The sequence below is a fragment of the Octopus bimaculoides genome, chromosome 7 (genome assembly GCF_001194135.2).
Source record: "Octopus bimaculoides isolate UCB-OBI-ISO-001 chromosome 7, ASM119413v2, whole genome shotgun sequence".
NCBI lineage: Eukaryota > Metazoa > Mollusca > Cephalopoda > Octopoda > Octopodidae > Octopus > Octopus bimaculoides.
In genome coordinates this window covers 74243372-74249407 of record NC_068987.1, presented here as the reverse complement: position 1 = coordinate 74249407, position 6036 = coordinate 74243372, and positions in this window count along the sequence as shown.

The window sequence follows — 6036 nt, the reverse complement described above, 5'->3', positions numbered from 1 at the left end:
GGAGTTGTGTTCAAATGAAGTGGTAGAGAGGATTGGATAGGGTGATTGGGCAGGTAAGTTTGCGAGAGTGTAAAAGTAAAAGTGGGAGACGGAGGGGAAAGGGAATGCAGTGAGTGAACATAGGTGGAAAGAGGTGAGGTTATGAAGGTGAGTTGTGGGGGGAAATGGGGAAGGCAAACTGCATAGGAGTGAGGGAGGGAGGGGGCTAAGAATTAGCTTTACATTTTGATATTAATATTAAATCATTTTCAAAGGTGGCGAGCTGACAGAATCGTTAGCACACCTGGCAAAATTCTTAATGACATTTCATCCATCTTTACATTCTGAGTTCAAATTCTGCCAAGGTTGACTTCACCTTTCATCCTTTTTGGGTTCATAAAATAAGTACCAGTTAAACACTGAGGTCGATGTAGTCGACTTACCCCCTCCTTCGAAATTGCTGGCCCTGTGCCAAAATTTGAAACCAATATTCGGTCATTTTAAATATCACAAAATGGAAGTGGATAATTTTGCTATGATAAAATGAAATAATTATTTCACTATGATAGAAATGAGAATAAGTATACTTCATGTGATAGTTGTAAATGAGTGTCATTGTCATGCAAGCAGTGTCATTCATTTCTAATCTTCCATGAAAACAAGTTTGGTGATGGGGAATATTACCTTACTTGGAAACAGGTGAGGGTTGGCAACAGGAAGGACATCTGCCTGTAGAAAATCTACCTCAACAAATTCAAGCGTAGCAAAGTGGATGTTAAATAATTATGATGATGCAGATGATGATGATGATGATGATATACAGTGGTACCTTGGTTTTCAAACAACTCTGATCACAAATAAATCATGCTTTATATATATATACATACATACATACATACATACATATATATATATATATATATATATATATATAAAGCATGATTTATTCATGATCAAAGGCGTTCGTAAACTGAAGTACTACTGTATTAAATAAATATGAGAAAGACAGGAGGTAAAGGATGATTTATTCATTATCTGAGTTGTTCGAAAACCGAGGTACTACTGTATATCCAAATTGAGGGAATGGACCAAGTAAAATCCAAGCTACATATGTTTTCTTGCTAACATTATCATTAAGGAATCCCATGTTAACTTGCCAGAGATATAGTTTAAAATGTAAACTTCATTTAACTAAGGTATCTTCAGCCTGATGAGTAGGTAGTGGAGTACCTCTTGGTGAGTAATTATTACTTCCAAGGAACTGCTAGCTAGGAAACATAGGCTGGATTTTACTTGCTCAATTTGGATTTTTATTTGCATTCATAGCAAGCCTAGTTGCTAACTGTATGCTATAAAAAAACGTTTTTCGGCTTATCAAACTTCAAAATGGGAAAAACTTACAACCTTTTACGTCAATGAACTACTATTGTTCCTGAAAATTGTTTTTTTTTATTCCTACCAACAGGCTGCTTGAAGTTTACTAACTTCCTACACTTAGATCCATGGATCTTACAATTAAATATCATTACATAATATTGTGTGTGTGTGTGTGTGTGTGTGTGTATGCATCAACATCATTTTAACGATCATATTTCCATACTTGCATGTGTGAGATGGAATTCTTTGGGGCAATTTTTTTACAGCTGGGTGCTCCTCCTGCTGCTAACCTTTAAGCAAAGTAATATTTGCCCTTGGGTAAACCTGTTTACGAAGAAGATTTGAAATGTAGAACAGCACTTGTATGATAGTAATTCTCATTTAGAACTATCATATGATATCAAAACAGGGAAACAGAAGAACAAACAGCCCCCACCCATCTGCCCATATATATATATATATATATATATATATATATATATATATATATATTTACAACAGGCTTCTTTCAGATGCACATCTGTCAAATTCACTTCTGAGGTTTTGGTAGGTCCAGAACTATAGTTGAAGACACTTGCACAAGGTGCCGTATGGTGGGATTAAACTCAAAATAATGTGGTTGGGAAGCAAGGTTCTTAACTACACAGTCATATACACAGACAGACACACACAGACACAGACACACACATATTTACGTATCTAATTGCTGTGCATGTCTGCTTGTAAGTGTATGTCCTAAGAGACAACATCAAGCAATTCCGATAAATCAGGTTTAATGATTTTGTTGATCAACAAACAGTATTCTTGGCAACGGAGATATCATTGGATTAAGTTTATATCTAATTTAGAACAAACATGAAGAGAAGAGTGCTGGGAAGGTTAGGTGTTGTAAAGTGGATTGGAGGACTGCCAACTTGATTTGAGGACTGTTTAATGAATTAGACTTGTACAGGGTGCACTAATAGACTTTGGTAGATTAGAGGAATGTAAGGTGGACTAAAGCAATGACAGGTGGATTTGTAGATTGGGTATAGATTGAGGGGAGTACTGGGTGATTTGTGGACTTTATAGTAAAGAAACTGTCAGATAGATTTTTGGACTGTGTAGTGGGTGTAGAGTGACTGTCACTGGGATCACCTGATTCCATGGTGAGTAGAGTTGGATTTATACTGTGTTGGGCACACAACTCCTCAGGGAGTTGTCTGCAAAGATTGAAAGACAGGTAGACAAATTGCTCTACTTTTGTGTATTGTCCTTCCTGTATTGTATTTTCAATTTTTATAAACTTGTTTAGCATGGTGGTGAAGGAGAAGGATTATGTGGTGCTAAATTTATTTTGTTTTCTCATTGATGAAAATGTGGGACAAAATAATTTTCATTTTTTTGCTTTGGTGAGAAAGGAAGCAGTTAATTTGTGACTTTGGAAACCATTGAGCTAATAGACAATCCAGTGGATTAGAAGAGTGCACCTTGACATATTCCTCATAAAGTGTTATGTAGAGGTAAACTTGGATAAAAACTGGAATTCCAGCTAATGCATCTTAATTTCCCACTGAGGAAGTAAAACTGAATCATTTATACACCCCAAATTATCTGTGTGCAAGAATGGTGAATCTATAATCGAAAATCAAACAACAAAGTGACAGAAAAAATGCTATGCAATCTCTTTTCTGACTCATTACATTCTGAGTTCAAATTCTATCAAGGTTGACTTTGCCTTTCATCTTTACAGGGTTGATTAAAAAAAGTACAATTTGAATATTGGGGTTGATAATTGCTAGTCTGGTTCCAAAGCTTGAAACCCCAGGTCAAATCTGATCAAGCAGATTTATGCTGTGAGGCATTTCATAGGTAATATATCAAGGACTACATTGACCAGTGTAACTTTCTGTATGATGCTAGGGAATAATTTGAGGGAGATTTGGTAGTTATTTTTAGTAATCAAGTGATTCTTCAGGGGCCTTCTCTAAGGGATTGCAGATGGCAGAGTACATGACTTAGCTACTGTGACCTTGAGGATCAATCAAAAAAGATTCTAAATGTCACTAGCAACAAATTATGAACTACTAATACCATACATTATTTACAATTGACGGATATTTGTCCTCATCTTGTTTGTTGTTAACACAACGTTTCGGCTGATATACCCTCCAGATTTATAAGCCCCAAAATTCACTCCATAATTGGCTACAGGCATATGGCGTAGTGGTTAAAGTGTGGGCTACTAACCCCAAGATTACGAGTTCGATTCCAGGCAGTGATTTGAACAACAACAGCAACAACATCGAAAAATACCTCAGGAATGAGAACCCAGGTTCGAAATCTCCCCAAGAAAGGCTGGAGGGTATATCAGCCGAAATGTTGTGTTAACAACAAACGAGATGAGGACAAATATCCATCAAATGTAAATAATGTACATAATTCCTCATCTCTTAAATATAGAACTGTATTACTACTACCATATACTAGAAGCTACTGGCTCTTTTGAGTAGGTCAATGACTAATTTGATTAAGAGAGATATAATAAGAGGTAAATTTAAGTCTATTCTACTTCTTGATTCCTATCCATACAGACGAGACACATGGAATTATTTTGTCTTGAAAACGTCTATCTCAGCTTAATTCTTTCTTTGACAGCATCATTTCCAAAACACATCAGCTAAGATATCTCTCTAAATACCTCTTTACAGCCTACTTTGCTTCCAGTTTTAGATTGCATGGAATTAGCAAAATTTTGCCACCTCACCATCTTATGCATCAGTCAGCAAATGTGTGAAGATTCTATTCCTGCCAACTTGGTAAAGCGATCTAATTTACAGGTGTTTTTTCCATTAATTTCAAGCAGTAACTTCAAGGATTTATATCCTGTACTGCTGAACACTTTAATATTTTTCTCACTAAAAGAATCTATTCTAATCTATGGAAATATGTAACTCTGATTTATTTCCACAAAGAGCAACCTCTCCAATGCTAGCAACTTCCCATGTCTCAAAGACAATAGAAACAGTAATAAACAAAATGCTCTTTCACTACCTTTTGTCTATCTTTTACTTAGTGACCATTAGCAGAGTTTCTTTAGAATCAGTTCTACCGGAGATATGCCCTCCTACCTCACAACTCACTGAGAACTCTTGAGAACTTTGGTGAAAGCATTGATGTTTTTGACGTCAGTAAAGCCTTCAACTGTGTCTGGCATAAGGACCACTTAGTTAAATTGTCAATAGGTTATTTAAATCAGACTACATCATTGCTGAATGTACTGATAGAGCTGTTTTTCCAATTGGAATTATATCAAATCTGACGTACTTCTACTTTTGATTATGTCTCCCACGTAAGTTTGTTTTTAATTGGATTAGTCTCCTAGAAAGGTCTGTGACTTCAACCTTTGCAGCTCTCCTAGATCAAAGAGATTGATGTTGTCAATGTTCTTGAACCATTGGAAGTTGACAGATGCATGAAAACATTAGAAAGGAAGGAATTAAAAATGAAGAATAAAGGGTTGGATGTAGTAGTTAGTAAGGGGCTTGAAGATGGTGGACGCAATATGGGTGATGATAGGGGTGTCGATGAAATAAGTACCAGTTGAAAACGCTGGGTCGATGTAATCTCGATTAGCCCACTTCCCCAAAATTTCAGACCTTGTGCCTATAACAAAAAGGATGAATTTCTAAAGAAAATGAATGTGATTTTTGCCACCGGTATGCAAAACTGCATCAGTATAGATAATTTGAAAAGATTCTGACACTATGAAGAAATTTTTAAAAAACCCTCAAGAATTAAATGACAACGGTAAATGGGCAGATTTATTTCATCTTTGCCGGTAGTTAATTAATAAGATTTTCTTTTCTATTTCTCTATTAGTTTCATGATTTGATTTTTGTATTAAATTCAATCTTTTTGAGTTTGTAATGTACACGAGATCAGATAAAGAAGAAAATATTGGCGCACTTTGTATGGGACGATAAAAACAATAACGTTTTAAATTTTTTAATTTCGGAAAGAAAAAAAAACGTCAAGAAAATGGCATATAGAATAAAGTCGGAAAGTATCTTATGTGCCAAAAGCCATAAATATGTGTGTTTTAAGCATAGCACTCGTGGAAACTCACCTCAGCCCTGATATAGAGGATGCAGAAGTACACGTACCAAAATATGTCATACTGCGAACAGACAGAAGGGAAAGGAGCCATGGTGGAGTTGCTGTATACATCCGTGACGACCTCACACCCCAGGTCTTACTGTCATACTCAAATTCGGTATGCGACACCATAGTTGTATACATAAGATAACATAATATAGTCATATGCAATGCATATTGCCCACCGGATGCTCCAAACCACATAGGCAAATTTGAAGATTGCCTCGCTAGAATTAAAGAAATCCTCATGAAACTGGAACACCATGTGACCATATTTCTTATGGGTGATTTCAACTTCCCCAACGTCAAATGGCCCGAAGGTCTCATACTCTCAGGAATGACTTATCGCAAGCAAGCACAGGTGGAATGCCTGCTCAACCTCACCAATGCCCTATTCATGGAGCAAACTGTTCTCAGACCAACTAGAGCGAGTAACATTCTAGATCTCTGCTTCACGAACAATACGGACATCATTCATGATGTGAAAGTGACACCGACATTAGTTTCGGATCACAACATAATAGAGCTGTCTATGTTTGGGCC